At 37.5% G+C, this 18,153-nt stretch overlaps 1 pseudogene; it reads left to right on the forward strand.

Moving 5' to 3' along the window:
• Nucleotides 1-18,153, forward strand: part of LOC149173241 (phosphoenolpyruvate carboxykinase (ATP) 2-like) — a 127,926-nt pseudogene that overhangs the window by 1,051 nt on the left and 108,722 nt on the right.

Below are 18,153 nucleotides of genomic sequence, written 5' to 3' on the forward strand. Positions count from 1 at the left end.
ACATACATAGCTTATTAGATTAAATTCATCTACGAAAATAAGTTTTTCTTTGTTTTTGTGGTAGTATTGGAGAATGTTGTATTTGATATGAATACAAGAGAGGTGGATTACTTAGACAAATCCATCACTGGTATCATTTTTGCAACTTGAACTTCTTGATTAATGTGGTCGTAAATGCAACTAAAACACGACAATCAATCATGAACCATTTTGACTAGCTTATCAGTACACATGAAAATCAGGCTTGGGATCTCTTCAATTGGCTCTATAATCTAATATAAGTTCTAAACAGTTTTGGTGCGAAAATCATAATTCCCAAATTGTTATCGTTCTTGAAATACTAAAGCTAATATTTATGTTTTTGTATGTTTTATATAGTAATATTTGCTTGACATTTCTTTAATTTTTAAAGAATACCATAGCATCATACCCCATAGAGTTCATTCCAAATGCAAAGCTTCCATGTGTGGGGCCTCACTCTATGAATGTCATTCTACTAGCAGGTGATGCTTTTGGTGTTCCTCTGCTAGTTAGCAAGTTGACATTGACCCAAACCATCTATCACTTCATTTGATCCATGTGGATATTGGTGGCCACTCACCTATTCCACTTGGATACCCAACACTGTCTCTTTCAGTTTTTTAGTTTCCTTAATTGTAGCACAATTAACTATTTTTTGCAGTTTTTCGCGTCCTAAACTTCTGGAGTTGTTTTGAGGCCCTAAACGACGTTTTTAGACAAAATGGAGAGATCAAAAAAGTATTGATCATATTTACTTGCTTTATTTTGGCCTCATCTTCGAGATCTTAAAAATGAGGTATTATGATAGACGGAGATCGTATGCCAAAGTTACGACCTCGAGAAGTTGATGTACCAATTTACCCAAACGAGGCCCACAATTTTGGTGCTTCATCTCCTAGGGTTAGGTTTTCGGATGTTTAGGGTTTTACATTATTTCTCAATAATAAATAGGCCTTTGAGCCTCATTGTAACATAGCTCAGAGGCATGTAGCTGCCACATCTCTTCTCGGAGATAAGTTACCATCGCCGGAGCTAGTTTATTTTCATTTTGTTTATAAACATATTTTAGTATTATGATAATAATGAAATGAAGTGTTATTTGTGATGCATTTATGTATTTATGGTTATATCTATAACTTGTTGTGTTCATGTTTAAGTTTGGATCAATGGTATCAAAGTGGTCTGCTCTTTCTTTGTTTTTCTTTGAATGTCCCCAATGAAGTCATGGTATAAGGAGTTAGGGTTCGATCTGGTTGAACCTTTGCAAGACCAGCCTTGCAAACCCCGATGGGCTCCCATGGCAAAAGAAAAGAAAGACGATGGCGCAGGAGATTCTTTTAAAATATTGCTCGAGGACGCCCTCGAGCAACAGAGGAACGTGATGATGGATATCTTTTCCCATATCCTTCGACGACTACCCGCAGGCAACGCATCTTCATCCAGCAGCCGCTCTAGAGGTGCCACTTCTTTTAAGGTACAAGTTAACTTTGATATTCCCCAGATAGATGCAGATGTCGTAGATAAATGGTTGAATTTGTTGGAAGGATATTTTTTAGTTCATGAATTTTCCAATTGGGAAAATATTACTTTTTCACTTCTCAAAGTCGCCCCACAGTGGGAAACCTATTGTGAACAAAAGGATGAGAGGGAATCCTTAATGTTTTCAGCTGCACCCACTTGAATTCTTTCTGAGATGCCATCAAGAAACAATATTACCCTATCAGGATCTATGAAGATAAATACATAAAGTGGACCATGCTACAACAGGGAAGGGACCAAGATGTGCAGAAGTTTAAATGCAAGAAGCAATACTTTGGATCTACAAATCTGAAGCAAGGAAAAGGCACCCCCAAACCATAGAGCAAAGGCCAAAGCCAAGGCTGGGCAACCTAGGAAAACCCATCGAAGCTACAAGAAAATAATAAGACCACGAAGATAAAGAAAGACATGGGAAAATGGTGTGAGTTTTATAAGAGCTCCACTCACAACACAAGTGAGTGTCGGACCAAGTAATCATTGGTGGCCGAGTTGAAGGCTTCCAAATCAGACGCATGTTCTGACTCTGAGTCATAACCCAACAAAGGGAAGCAGATGATTGACGCGGAGCCTAGTGTCACTATGGCCACAAGAGCCAAAAGAACCTCATTTCAGTAGAGGTCATGAAGCGGATGGCTCTACTGACGACAACACATTCACAGTCGTACATCATCGGATGGCTTCACCAAGGACAAAATCTCCGCATCAGCCAACAGTGTCGTCTTCCCTATAGCATCAAGCCCTTCATGGATGAGGTACTATCTGATGTTGCTCCTCTTGAAGTTTATGATGTATTATTAGGACAACCATACTTATGGAATCGACATGTTTTATATGAGTCTAGACCTCGCTCTGTGATTATTACTTTGGGCAATAAGTTGTACAAGATATCAGAGGTAGCCCTGCGTACCACCATCTCTTTCATCATTGCAAAGAAATGCAGTAAGATCATTTCCCATACTAGAAAACTTGTTTTCCTTATGATTTGCCCTTAGGGGAAGAAGAAGGTTGTGGCCACGACTTCTAGACACGGCTCCTCCACACATCAGCAGTAGATGGACAAGGTCGTGGAGGAGTACAGGGCATTTTCACCTTAGCTACATGGGTACCTCTGCATTGTCTGGTCAAGCACTCCATCAATCTGACCACGGGTGCGCCGCTACACAATGGACCGATCTATCAATGCTATGTTCTGGAGAACGATGAGATCAAGAGGAAGATTTAAGAGTTGTTGTAGAAAGGGCACATCAGGGCAAGCTCATCACCCTGTGGGAGCTCGATTGTATTGGTACTGACGAAGGATGTGACCTGGAGACTCTATATTGACTATCGGGTATTGAACAAGATCACTGTCTGGAATAGGTACCCAATCCCACGGATTGATGACCTTCTAGAACAGCTCAAGGGGGGAAAATATTTCAACAAGATTGACTTGAAATCCGTTATCACCAAGTGTCTATCGAACCCCTCGATGTGTGGAAGATTGCTTTCAAATCCATGGAGGGCCTTTTCGAATGGTTGGTCATGCCTTTCGGGTTGACAAATGGCCCCACAACCTTCATGAGATTGATGGATGAAATCTTGAGACTTTTCACCAATGCATTCATGGTGGTGTATTTAAATGACATATTGATCTTCAACCAGAGTTGGGAAGGGCACCTCCACCATATTCATCATGTCTTTCAAACCCCGCGACAACACAATTTGTGTGTCAATTTGGAGAAATGCACTTTTGGCATGACCCAGTTCAATATCTGGGTACATTGTTGATGAGTAGGGTGTGCATATGGACACATCCAAGATACAATTCATTCAGTATTGGCTAGCCCAACCCACTCTAAAAGAGCTCCACAGCTTTATGGGTCTTGCCAATTTTTACCGCAGGTTCGTGTTGGGGTTCTCTCATATCACTTGGCATTTAAGTCACCAAGGGCGGAGTGAAAGCAAAGTTTTTTTGGTCTGAAACCCAACAGAAGGCATTTGTCGAGGTGAATCATCGCCTCTTCTCTGCACCAGTGCTCACATTACCAGACCTGCAACAGTCACTTGAGATTGAGACGTACACCTTCAACTATGCTATTGGTGCATTTCTTACTTAGCAAGGGCATCCAGTGGCTTACCGCAATGAGACACTTTCAAACACAGTCTGAAAGTATCCCACTTACGACAAAGAAATGTATTCCATTGTGCAGGCTTGTCATCAATGGAAGCATTACATTTTTGGGAAGGAGATGGTCAACCACACAGACCAACCTTTGCAGTTCATACAGACACAAGGGAAGTTGCAGAACGATCGCCATCAAAAATGGTCCATATACCTATAACAACTCCATTTAAACATTAAGTACAAGAAGGGCAGCACCAATAATGTTGCAGACTGCCTCAGCCGACCACCAATCGTGGCATTGATCATTGTGCTCAACTCCTGTGGGCACGAGACTTCGGGGTGGATGCATCTTTACGAGAGCGATCCAGATTTCGACAACACATACTAGACACTCCTGGGAGGTAAGAAAGTTCAAAATTTTCACCTCTAGGATGCACTTTTATGCCACCTAGGACACATTTGTGTTCCTTCAACCGAGCGTGCCAAGATGATTTGGGAGGCGCACTACAGTCGGGTTGCTGGACATTTCGAAGCAGAGAAAATAGTGGCAGTACTGCAGAAGTATTTTTATTGGCCGAAATTTCATCAGGATGTTGGGAGGTACATTAAATCCTGCACTTCCTACACCATTACCAAACCAACCATCAAGAAGTAAGGCATATATACTCCTCTGCCTACTCCTAGTCGACCTTGGGAATCCATCTCCATGGATTACATGTCGAGCCTTCCTTCTATTAAGCACGACAACGACTGTGTTTTCGTGGTTGTCGACATATTCTCTAAGATGGCCATTATGGCAGCCTGCAATAAGAGTATCACAAAAGAGGCCACTGCTAAGCTCTTCTTTGAGCGAGTGTGGGTACACTTTGGGATCCCATAGTCCATTATCTCTTATCGGGACATCAGATTCCTAGATGCATTTTGGTTAAGTCTCTAGTCGATGTTGAATACCAAAATCACTGAGTCCACGACTTTCCATCCCCAAACTGATGGTCAAACAGAAGTCGTCAATAGGATGATCGTAATCATTATGCACATGTACAACTCGAAGCATCAACGCATATGGGATGAAAGTCTCCCCTATGTCCAACACAACTACAACAAATCTCTCCATAACTCAATGGGCCACAACCACTTTTAAGTAGGGTTGGGATTTCAACCATTATGTCCCATTGATATGGCCATACCATTTGCAACTACTCAGGTAGATTCAGCTCATGTCTAGTCCGAAGCTGATAGGGCTAACAATTTCATTAAGTGCATTCAACACATTCACCAGTAGGTCCATGATATATTGGATAGAGACAACGTTAATTACAAGCAACGTCATGATCAACATTGGGTGTCACACAAGTTCTAGGTGGGCGACAAAGTTTGGCTACATTTGCAGAAGGAGCGTCTCGTTGGACCCCATCGCAAGCTTTGCTCACCCCAAAATGGGCCATGCACCATCACCAAGGTTGTAGGGGAGAATGCCTTCGAGTTCATCATTCCACTATTCATTGGTTTGCACCCATTGTTCAATGTAGACCACCTTCGACCATATTTTCCACCATTGTTGGACACATCCGACATTGCAGAAAAACTCACACCAACATAGCTAAACCTAGACTCCATGGATCATGCCAAAACTAATCGGATCATGGAGACACAGATCAAGAACACTCGCCAACAAAAGATCCAACTATATCGAGTTGTCAAAGTTGGCCAACTCTTGCACCAAGGAAAGTGGCTCACTAGGGACTAAGTTCATTAGAAGTTTCCCCATGTCATGGAGGCACTCAATGCAATGGGGACCATTGCTTCCTAAGGGGGGAGGACTGATCCAGGTGGATATTGGTGGCCACTCACCTATTTCGCTTGGACCCCCAACACTGTCTCTTTCAGTTTTTCACATTCCTTAATTGTAACGTAGTTTACTATTTTTGGCAGTTTTCCGGGTCTTAAACTTCTAGAGTCATTTTAAGGCCCTAAACGACACTTTTAGGGAAACTGGAGAGACTCGAAAAGTCTCACATAATATATGAGTTCATTTTTGGCCTCATCAAGATCTTCGAAACGAGGTATTATGATAGCCAAATGAAGATCGTATGCCAAAGTTACAACCCCGGGAAGTTGATGTACCAATTTACCCAAATGGGGCCCACCGTTTTGGCGCTTCATCTCCTAGGGTTATGTTTTTGGATGTTTAGAGTTTTCCATTGTTTGACAATAATAAATAGGCCTTTGAGCCTCAATGTAGCACAGTTCAGAGGCATGTAGCTGCCACATCTCTTCTCAAAGATAAGCTACCATCACCCACGTTAGTTTATTTTCATTCTGTTTGTAAGCATATTTCAGTATTCTGATATTAATGAAATGAAGTGTTATTTTTGTTGCATTTCTATATTTATGGTTATATCTGTAATTTGTTGCTTTCATGTTTAAGTTCGGATCAGTGGTATCAGAGTGGTCTGCTCTTTCTTTGTTTTTCTTTGCATGTCCCCGACGAGGTTAGGGTATAAGGAGTTATGACTCGATTTGGTTGAACCTTTGCAAGACCAGCGTCGCCAACCCTAATGGCTTCCCATAGCGGACGAAAAGAAGGATGAGGGGGTAGGAGATCCTTTCAAAATATTGCTTGAGGAAGCCCTCGAGTGATAGAGGAACACAATGATGGATAACTTTGCCCAAATCCTTCGATAGTTACCCATAGGCAAGGCATCTCCATCCAACAGCCACTCTGGAGGCGCCACTCTTTTTAATGTACAATTTAACTTTGATATTCCCATATTTGAGGGCCAAAAAGATGTAGATGTCGTAGATAAATGGTTGAATATGTTGGAAGGATATTTTTCAGTTCATGGCTTTTCCAATCAGGAAAAGATTATTTTTGCACTTCTCAAAGTCGCCCAACATGTTAAGGACTGGTGGGAAACCTACTGTGAACAAAAGGACGAGATGAAATCCTCATTGTTCTCAGCCACACCCACTTGCGATTCTTTGCAATACGCCATCAAGGAACAATATTACCTTATCGGGAGCTATGAAGATAAATACATAAAGTGGAACACGCTACAACAGGGAAGGGACCAAAATGTGTCAGAGTTCACAAATGTTTTCCATACCCTCCACACTAAGTTGGGTATAAAGGATTTTGAGAGGCATTTGGTACTCAAGTATCGTGAATATCTACACAAGCACACCCAAGACGAGATGGAGTTCCCGAACATCTCCTCGCTTGGCATGGCATACTGATACGCTGTCAAGATTGTGCAGAAGTTTAAACAGAAAAAGAAAGACTTTGGATATGCGAATCCAAAACAAGGAAAAGGAGCCCCTAAACCACAGATTAAGGCAAAATCCAAGGCGGGGTGACCCAAGACAACCCGCCGAAGCCATAAGCAAAGTTCAACACCACGAAGACAAAGAAGAACATGAGAAAATGGTTGGAGTTCCATAAGAGATCCACTCAAAACATAAGTGAGTGTTGGGCCAAGCAGTCACTTGTGGTCGAACTGAAAGTTTTTGAATCAGAGACATGTTCCGTATCTGAGTTAGAACTCAACAAGGGGAATGACAAAGGGAAGCAGATCATTGATGCATAACCTAGTGCCACCGCGGGCAAAACCAAGATCCAAAAGAATGAGCCTGAAGATCCAGAGCAGGGGGAACGCCTCTTCCACTCACAAATGGTGAAAGGTGCTCCGTTGCAGTTTATTATCAACAGCGGGAGCCAAAATAATCTCATTTCAGTAGAGGTCATGAAGCGGGTGGGCCTACCAACAACAGTGCATCCCACTACAACAAAACCCTCTGATTTGCACCCCTTTTTGCATCTAGAGAACATTTTTGGTGTTATTTGCATCCATTTATCAAATATGGTGCAAAATTTGAAACAAACTTTGCACCAAGCCTTGCACCAAGTTTAGCACCAGGCCTTGCATGAGGTTTTGCACCAAGTCCTACACCATTCTTTGCACTAGGTTTTGTGACAGGTTTTGCGATAAGTTTGACACCTAATTTTTTTTCGTCTACTTTTTCATCCTCTATTGCAACCACTTTTTGTTCCTACACATGCATCATTTTTTTCATCCTCCTTTGCATCATTTTTTGAATCCATTTTTGCATTCCTTTTTGCACCAAGTTTCGTGTCAAGGTTTGTGTCTAGTTTTGAATCTACTTTTGTTGCATCCATATTTGCATCCATATTTGCATCTTCATTTGCATCCATTATTGTGTCCACTTTTGTTGTGCCACAATTTGCATTTAGTTTGGCACCTACCTTTGAGCCCACTTTTCCTTCTAATTTTGCATCCACATTTGCATCCTCATTTTCATCTATGTTTGCATCAAATTTTGCATCCCTTTTTTTATCCACTTTTGTGTCAAGTTTTGCATCGGGTTTTAAGTCTCATTTTGCGTCTACTTTTGCATCAACATCTATTGCATCCACTTTTTCATCCTATTATGCACCTATGTTTACGTCTACTTTTGTATCCCTTTTTGCATTTTTTTTGCACCAAAGTTCGCTTCTTTTTTTGTTTCTATCATTGCATCCACTTTTGTTCTGTCGTAATTTGTGTCATGTTTTTTTACCTACTCTTCAAGTTGTGTTTTCTTCTACTTTTGCATCAATGTTTTCATCCAAATTTGAAACAAATATTACCTCTTTTTGCATCCACTTTTGTGTCGGGTTTATGTGTGGGGTTTTGTATCCACTTTTTCGTATACTTTTGTTGCATTCATTTTTGCATCCAATTTGTTGTCCATGGTTGCACCCACGTTTGCGTCCACGTTTGCATCCATTCTTGCATCTTGTTTTACCTCCGAGTTTTCATCTTCATTTGTTTCTTTCATTGTATCCACTTTTGCATCCATATTTGTTGAGCCACAATTTCTTCCATATTTTGCATATATCATTGCACCCACATATAATTTTGTGTTCATTATTTCACCCATGCTTATGTCCATGTCTACATTCCTTTTTACATCTTATTTTGAATCTAAGTTTGCATCATTTTGCATCCAATTTTGTGTCCATTGTTGCATCCACTTTTGTTTCACCACAATTTGTGCCAATTTTTGCACCTACTATTGCACCCATATTTACTTCCACTTTTGAATCCGCATTTGCATCCAAGTTTGCATGAATATTTCATTTATTTTTCTTCTCATGGTCAAGCTTACCATTTATTCACATAACATAATGGTCACAAGTGCATCCCCACTAGGAGGATTCCCTACATTTACCCCAGGTGCAATATTTGCAACAATCATGATTTGGCATCATTGTTGAGGTGGGAAAGGATTGTTCAACACAATAGGTTGTGTGGCAGGATTTCACTAAGTATTGTTCTCATTGAACTCGTCCAAATGTGTACAATGATGTTTCATATGGCCCCTAACACAAATCTTACATGGCAACTTTAGATTTCGCTCTTTCTTGCCCCCGGCATTGGCGTTTGGAGCATATGGTTCTTTATGCTCATTCAAAATAGTTTTCTTATTCTTCTTCTTTTTACCACCCATTATTGTGGTCTACCTAGTCTTGTGGACAAAACCAAGCTAATGGTGGTTGTTTGGGCATAAGTTTTAGTTGTCTTGGTTGTAGGTGCAGTCAATGCAAGAATATGAGAAATAACTAACTAGTTTAACCTCCAAACCAATTTAATATAACCCGTTTTTCAAAATTATAATAGTTTGGTTCTTCCACTGTGATTAGCTCTTTTCTATTGCCTTATGCATAGCCTGGATATGGAGGAAGGCCCAAAAAATATTCAATTGGATTCAAGTGTTGTAACTCATCGAACACGAGGAAAAATTCTTCTTTGGCTCATTGTGATCCAACAATACAATACCCAATAGAATATTCAAATGCTAGTAGATATCAACAATATACATGTATTAATAGTATCTTCCTTTGATGTGTGTTGTGTTAAACACCCAAAACGCTACCTCTCTAGCCACTTCAATATCTATCAAACATTTGTGCTTTCCTATAATGTCATGTTTCACTACCATTATTTTTTCATGAATATTCATTGAGTGTGGACGCAATACACAGGTGTTGAAGTTTAAACTTTCTATTGGGCTCAAAAGGCCACTCCACGTAGGCTTTAAGTGCATTGGCAATGCATTGTAATCTTAAATCAATGATAACACAAACTTACTAAAATATGAATGTTTGCTTAAGAGATGGAAGTGAAGGGTAGTGGAAGCCAAGGAGGAGAGGAACTTGGGAGATGAGGGATTTTCTCAAGGATGGATTTAGAGAAGAACTTAAAGGAGAAGGATTGTTCCTTAATTGAAAAATATATCCAAAGTGAAGGAGAAACCTAGCCAAACCCAACTATAACAGTCTAAGTGAGGGGTTTAGAGTTGACACGACAAAAAAGAAAAGAGAAAACAATGTAACTGATGCCCGAGGGATGCATTGGGAGAGAACAATAGAAATAAAGGAAACAACAAAGGGTAGCAAATTATCCACTATACAGAGTTAAAGTAGTATCCCTAGAGAAAACCTCCTATGGAATTATTGTAGTTGACCAATAATAGCCCTTGAATGCTCATAATTGAATACATTACAAAGCCTTGTAGCTTGAATTAACATCTGCTTCATGCAAATTATGACTAGTTCTTGGAGCAAATGGCCACACCTACAAACTATGAGTGTTCTGCGGAGGCTTGTAGGTTGTTAATGAAACCAATGATGGCCCTAGAAATACATGCCCCAGTAACATAACAATATTAATTTCAACTCAGTTGCAACCATTAAACCAGTACTAGTTTCAGAGGGATTTGACACCAAATTGGAGTGATGTCAAGTGATCCTCCAGGCAACTTCATGATGGCTTGTTAATGACATTAGGGAGGGTGCATGGCCACATTCTCATATGTGAGTGCTTGATGGGATGATGGTCATGCACTCTCCGACTTGGCATGTCTTAGTCATTCCATTAAGGGGAGATTCATATTTGTAAGTATGACATTTCAAAACTTTAAATTTAAATTTAGTTAATAAACATATAATACCCTAATACTTACAATAAACTCTTTTTCTAAGCATGTGCACACCCATTCTTTATATATACTTTATGTTATTAATATTACATTAAAAAAATTAAACAAAAATAGTAATAAAACATGTCTGAAAAATCCCCTTTACATGTATGTAGTTAAATGTATTATAAGGATTATAACAAAATTAATAATAAGAATTTGTATAGATAGAGATGTGAAATTTATATATAATACAAATAGTATTATAAAGAACAAGCATATGTCCATCTTAATTATGAATCTATTAGGTATCGAGAGAGATCACATCTTTCGACATTTTCTCAAATTTTTCACTCAAAATGGGTTTGCATCTCAAGAGATTTGATCCCTCTTGGCATTTGATAAAACCAACAAATATATACCTTAATTCCAAAGGTGTTGAGAGGGATCAAATCTCTCAAAGTGCAAATCTTTTCTTAAGTCTTGCACTCAAAAAGAGGTTTACATCACTAGAAATTCAATCATTCTCTATGCTTGGTAGAATAAAAGTAAAGATAAATATTTTAATCAATACAATCTCCTTTTGTATTTTACAAATATGGAATAAACTAAATTAATATTAATTTTACCCTACTCTACTTCTATAATTTAGAAAAATAGAATATATCTTCAACCTAAATTAATCTAAGAATGAAAAATCATGTTGATATCGAAATTAAATATTAATATAATCCCGAATATTATTTTTTAAGAGAATGACTTCTTTGGATTAATCACAACAATACTTTTCTAGTCAATGTTCCAAACTCATCATCATGAGATAGATGGAGGAAATGAATAATGCAAAAATGTTTGAATTCAACGGAAAAATCAAATAAAAATGAAAATCAACATTAATTAGTCAAAAACCAATAAAAAAACTAAAATTATTTAAACATAAAAATAATAATAAAAAAATAACATAAGGAAAAATATAAGTATTATAAATATAAATATTTACAAAGATGAATATATTAAAAGTATATTATTAGAAATTATTATTAAAAGCAAGAACATTCTTTTTTAATTTGAATGAAAATAAGTTATGAAAAGTCCTACAAATAAGATTAATTCTTTAATGGTATTAAATTATATATTGTGTATAAAAAAGCAAAAAGAAAATTTAACTTTAATTAGTAAAAAAAAAAAACTAATAAAACAATAAATTATTTAAACAAATAAAAAGAAAAAATATATATATATATATATATATATATATATATATATATATATAAATTATAAATATAATGAATTATTAGAAATCATTATTAAAAAAAAACATTTTTTTAAATTGAATGAAAATAAGGTTATTAATAGTTCAATAAATAAGGCTAAATTGTGGGGCTAATATATAACTAAATTGGAAATAAAATGGTTTTAAATTAGATATTATGTATTAAAAATAGAAAAAAACTACTTTTTAAATTAAATAATTAATAATTAAATTTTCTCATATTTTTCCCTCATTTATTTATTTATTTCCTTATATTATGGTTTTTTCCTGATTTGTTAAATCTCCTTCCTACTCTCTTTTTTCCCTCATATATCGATAGACTCTGTCAATATGTATGGGTTTTTATTTTTGTGGAATGCATATATCCATTTGTTACATCTAGTTCTCTCATACAAGGCTTGATAGATCCAGTTTGCTAATACAAATATTTGCTAGAAGGGTTTGCTAGATCGAGTTCACATATACATGTGTTTGTTAGATCTAGTTTTGCCGATATAGGGGTTTCCTAGATCCAATTCATTGATACAGAGTTTGTTAGATCTAATTCGATGATACAAGTGATTTCTATAGCTAATTCATTGACATAGGGGCTTTACATAGATTATTTTTATTGTTTTGGAATGCATATATCCATACCTAGATCTATTTCCGTAATACACAAGTTTTGATAATGCAGGTATACCAGCGATATATGGGTTTTTAAAAAAAAATTATCATTGCGAGATTCATATATCCATGGGTTTTTGATAATGCAGGTTTAACAACGATAAGAGCTCCATAACTTAGAAGCAAAAGAAGCATTAAGGTTTGAGCACCAAGTTTTATCCACTTACTCTGGTTTTTATTGTTGTGAAATGTATATGTCCATAGTAGTTATAGTTTAATGAATCCACTTAACTCATTCAATCGATAATATAGAATCGTCACAGCTATATTGAATGGTTAGATATATTTTATTATAACTATCACCATGGTATATAGTAATTCATATCATTTTTACCTAACAACTAATACACGTGTTTTAATAATTCATGTCCATCCAATGCATTCACACATAAGAAAAATAGATTCATAGTAGAGGGGAAAGACATGCATAATTTTAGTGTTATGCTTTTGCATTTCCACTATTCGAAGCTGCATCATTAGAATTTGCGAGTGGATTCTCCTGTTGCACAAGGATATGTGCATGTTGAGGCCTTTCCATATCCCACCCCCTCCATATATCTAGTATATGCCACGTTCATACCCCCAATATATTCCATGTGTCACTTCTACTACGTTGGTTTCTTCTCCTCCATTGGTTACCTCGCATGTTTCCTCTCCTCTGGCTCCTGTATTTGAGGCTTCAATACCAATGGCAGTAGTAGAAACAACATTGAATCCTATGCCTGAGGCATCACCACCACCGGAAATAGTAGAAACATCCATAGCAGCTGCAGCCACTCTCTGCTGCCAAGTTGTACTTTTGAAAGGTCAAACATCAGGCGTGGACCATCTAAAGCATATGGCAACCTTTGAACTCTTCTCCATATCTTAGCTATTTTAAAAAACCTCTAACCTTATGTATATGATACAGTATAAAACATATGGCAACCTTTGGAATTTTCTCCATATCTCAGCTATTTTACAAGGTCGTTAACCTTATGTATATGATACCAACAATGTTTGGTTACAAAATTATTGTATATGATACCAACGACGTTTGGTTACAAAATGTATGAATATGATTCTCCCACTTGTATGTTCAAACTTTCACTTGTTGAATAATGGTGTGATCAAGGCTCACAACCTCACTGCTTTTCTCACCACATATCACTACATTATAAGATTAAATTTTATATGCCTAGTGTACATTTTGAAAATTATCAACATTATTTTGATGGAGAACTATTATGTATGATTATATTGTTACCTTTGGATAGATGTTTTGAATTTACCTTATAATAATGATATTCATGAAATATTTTGATCTGTGTAATCACATATTTGAATTTTAATTGATTTGATTAAAGATGACTATGATATTATTAGAATTATTTTGTTACTTTATATATGTGTTGAAAATTGTCAATGTTTTTTTATGGAGAATTATTATGTATGACAATGTTACTATTTATGGATGGATGTTGTAAATTTACCTTAGAATAATGATATCTATGATAGGTGTTGATTTGGTAGTCATATATGTTTATTGAAAATTGTCAATGATTTTTTGATAGAGAATTATTATATATGATGATAATGTTATTTCTTGGATGGATGTTTTCAATTTCCTTTAAATTTACTTACAAAAATTATGTTATCAATTTTAATTGTGATATCTTATTTAATGATATTTAGAAATTGTAATATATCTCACTATGTAATTGAAATCAGTAAAATGAACCCATAAAGGGGGTCATAAATGGAAAGAAAAGTACACTTTAAACAAGAAGCCAAATTTGTATGTAGTCATGGATGTAAAATGTAAGTAGAATTGGATTTTAAACTATGTGTCAAGACAAGAAGAAAACAAAAAAAGGATGCCCAGGGTGCAAACAATGACACAAAAATGGACACTAAACTAGATGCAAAAAAGGAAACACAACTATACATAAAATTGAATGCAAAATGGGATGTCAAGTTGAGTGCTAAAAAGAAACAAAAAAGGATGCAAATTTAGACACCAAATGAGGATGCAAAGAATGGTGTAAAATTGGGATGAAAAATTGAGCTAAAAAAATGGTGAAACCAAAGACACCATATTGGATGCCAATACATAACTAGATACAAATTTAGACTCAAACCTCGGTGCAAAATGAAATGCAAATGTGGACACAAAATGAGGAAGAAAAAACAATGAAAATTTGGATGTTGGAAATGATGCAAAATAGATACCAAAAAAGATACAAAATTGGATGCAAAAAATAGTGCAAAAACAAGCACAAAAAATGGTGCAAAACCATATGCAAAAATACATACAAAATTAGAAGCAAAAACTCGCATAAGACTAGATGCAAAAAAACATTAAATTGCATGCAAAATATGGTGTAAAACTTTATGCAAATGATGGAATAATAGTAGAAGCAAATAATGGCACCAAATAGGAAGAAAAAAATGATGAAAAAACATATGCAAAAAAGGCGCGAAACTAGAAGGAAAACATGTCGTAAAACGAGATGCAAATCTTGATGCAAAACCGATGTAAAAGAGGATGCAAAATATATGGTGGAAAAAATGATGCAAAATCTTGCCGAAAAAAAAAAAAAAAAAAAAAAAACAAAAAACAAAAAACAAAAAAACCATTTAAAAATTGTACAATAGAGCCAATTTCAGCACTAGGTTGTTCATCCTAACTAGAAAAAAAAAATTCACTAAAATCTGGTGTTAAATCTGGTATAAATTGCCTATTTTGTTGTAGTTAAAAAAAAAAAACTGCTTTAAAAATTGTATAATAGAGCCAATTTTAGCACCAGGTTTCTCATCCTAACTAGAAAAGAAATGCACTAAATCTGGTGTTAAATTCGGCGCGAATTGCCTATTTTGTTGTAGTGTCCACAGGCGTACACCATCGGGTGGTTTCACCAAGGACAAGATCTCTGCGTCAGCCAGTAGTGTCGCCTTCCCTACAGCATCAACCCCTTCACGGATGAGGTATTGTGTGATGTTGTTTCTCCTTAAGTTTTTAGTGTATTATTAGGAAAACCATACTTGTGGAAGTGACATGTTGTATATGAGTCTAGACCTCGCTCTGTGATTATTACTTTGGGCAATAAGTTGTACATGATACCATAGGTAGCCCCGCCTACCAACATATTTTTTATCACTGCAAATAAGTGCAGTAAGATCATTTCCATACCAGGAAATTTGTTTTCCTTATGATTTCCATCAAGGAAAGAAGAAGGTTGTGGCCATGACTTCCAAACAGAGTTGCTCCACACAACAACAATAGTTGGACAAGGTTGTGGAGGAGTACAAGGATAATTTCGCCTCACCTACAAGGGTACCTCTGCACTGTCAAGTCAAGGACTACATTGATTTGATCCCGGGCGTGTCTCTACCCAATGGACCGATCTATCAATGCTATGTTCTGGAGAACGATGAGATCAAGAGGCAGATTCATGAGCTATTGCAGAAAGAGCACATCAATGCAAGCTCATCACCTTGTGGGAGCCCGATTGTATTAGTACAGAAGAAGGACGGGACCTGGGGACTCTATATTGACTATCAGGCGCTGAACAAGATCATTGTCTATAATAGCTACCTAATCCCACGAATTGATGACCTTATGGACCAGCTCAAGGGGGGGGGGAGATATTTCAGCAAGGTTGACTTAAAGTCTAGTTATCAGCAAGTGCTTATCGAACCCTCCGCTGTGTGGAAGACTAAATTCAAATCCAAGGAGGGCCTTTTCGAATGGTTGGTCATGATTTTCGAGTTGATGAATGATCCCGCAACCTTCATGAGATTGATAAACGACAACTTGATCTTCATCCAGAGTTGGGAAGAGCACCTCCACCATATTCAATAAGTCCTTCAAACCCTACGAAACACAAGTTGTCTGCCAATTTGGATAAATGTACTTTTGGCATGACCTAGGTTCAATATCTTGGGTACATTATTGATGAGCAGGGTGTGCATGTGCACCTAATCAAGGTACAGTTCATTCGAGATTGGCCAGCCCCAACCACTCTAACAGAGCTTCACAACTTTCTGGGTCTTGCCAATTTCTATCGCAGGTTCATGTTGGGGTTCTCTCATATCACTTGGCCTTTAAGTCAAGTCACCAAGGGAAGAGCGAAAACAAATTTTTTTTGGTCTGAAACCCAACAGAAGGCATTTTCTGAGTTGAAGCATGGCCTTTTCTCTACATCAGTTCTCACATTCCCAAATCTACAACAACCATTTGAGATTGAGACAGACGCCTCCGACTATGTTATTGGTGCATTTATTACTCAACAAGGGCATCCAGTGGCTTACCACAGTGAGACACTTTTAGACACAATTCGAAAGTATCCCACTTTCGAGAAAGAAATGTATTCCATTGTGTAGGCATGTCGTCAATGGAAGCATTACATTTTGGGGAAGGAAACGATCAACCACGCAAACCACCAACCCCTACAGTTCATACAGACACAAGGGAATTTGAAGAACGATCACCATAAAAAATGGTCCACATACCTACAAAAATTCCATTTAAACATTACGTACAAGAAGCGCAACACCAATAACGTTGCACACTGCCGCAGCCAACCACTAGTCATGGCACTGATCATTGTGCTCAACTCCTGTGGGCATGAGACTTTGGGGTAGCCGCATCTTTACGAGAGTGATCCAGAATTCGACAGCATATACTAGACACTCCTTGGAGGTAAGAAAGTTCCAAATTTTCACCTCTAGTGTGCACTATTATGCCACCGAGGACACATCTGTGTTCCTTCAACCAAGCATGCCAAGATGATTTGGGAGGCACACTATAGCCGGGTCATTGCACATTTCGGAGTAGAGAAAACAATGGCATTATTGTAGAAGTATTTTTATTGGCTGAACCTTCATCAGGATGTTGGGAGGTACATTAAATCCTGCACTACCTGTGTCATTTCCAAACCGACCATCAAGAATCAAGGCCTGTATACACCTCTGCTTACTCCTAGTCTACCTTGGGAATCCATATCCATGGATTACATGTCGGTCATTCCTTCTAAGAAGCACGACAACGACTGCGTTTTCATGGTCATCAAAAGAATCTCTAAGATGGCCATTATGGCGGCCTGCAATAAGAGTATCACAGCGGAGGCCACTGCTAATCTCTTCTTTGAGCGAGTGTGGGTACACTTTGGGATCCCACAGTCCATTGTCTCTTATTGAGATAGCAAATTCCTAAATGAATTTTGGTTAAGTCTTTGGTCGATGTTGGATACCAAACTCACTAAGTCCACGACTTTCCATCCCCAAATTGATGACCAAATAGAAGTCGACAACGGGATGATTGTACACATTCTATGCATGTATAACTCGAAGCATCCACACATATGGGATGAAATCCTCCCATATGTCAAGCACAACTACAACAGAGCTCTCCATAGTGCAACGGGACTTAACCCCTTTCAAGTAGGGCCGATATTTCAACCATTATGTCCCATTGAGTGGCCATACCATTTGCAACTACTCAAGCAGATTCAACTCATGTCGAGTCTGAAGCCGATAGGGTTGTGACAGTTTCATAGAGCGCATTCAACACATATGCCAACACTTC

The sequence above is a fragment of the Pinus tabuliformis genome, chromosome 4_2 (assembly GCF_031772625.1).
Source record: "Pinus tabuliformis cultivar Carrire ecotype Pingquan chromosome 4_2, CPIR1, whole genome shotgun sequence".
In the NCBI taxonomy this organism is placed as follows: domain Eukaryota; kingdom Viridiplantae; phylum Streptophyta; class Pinopsida; order Pinales; family Pinaceae; genus Pinus; species Pinus tabuliformis.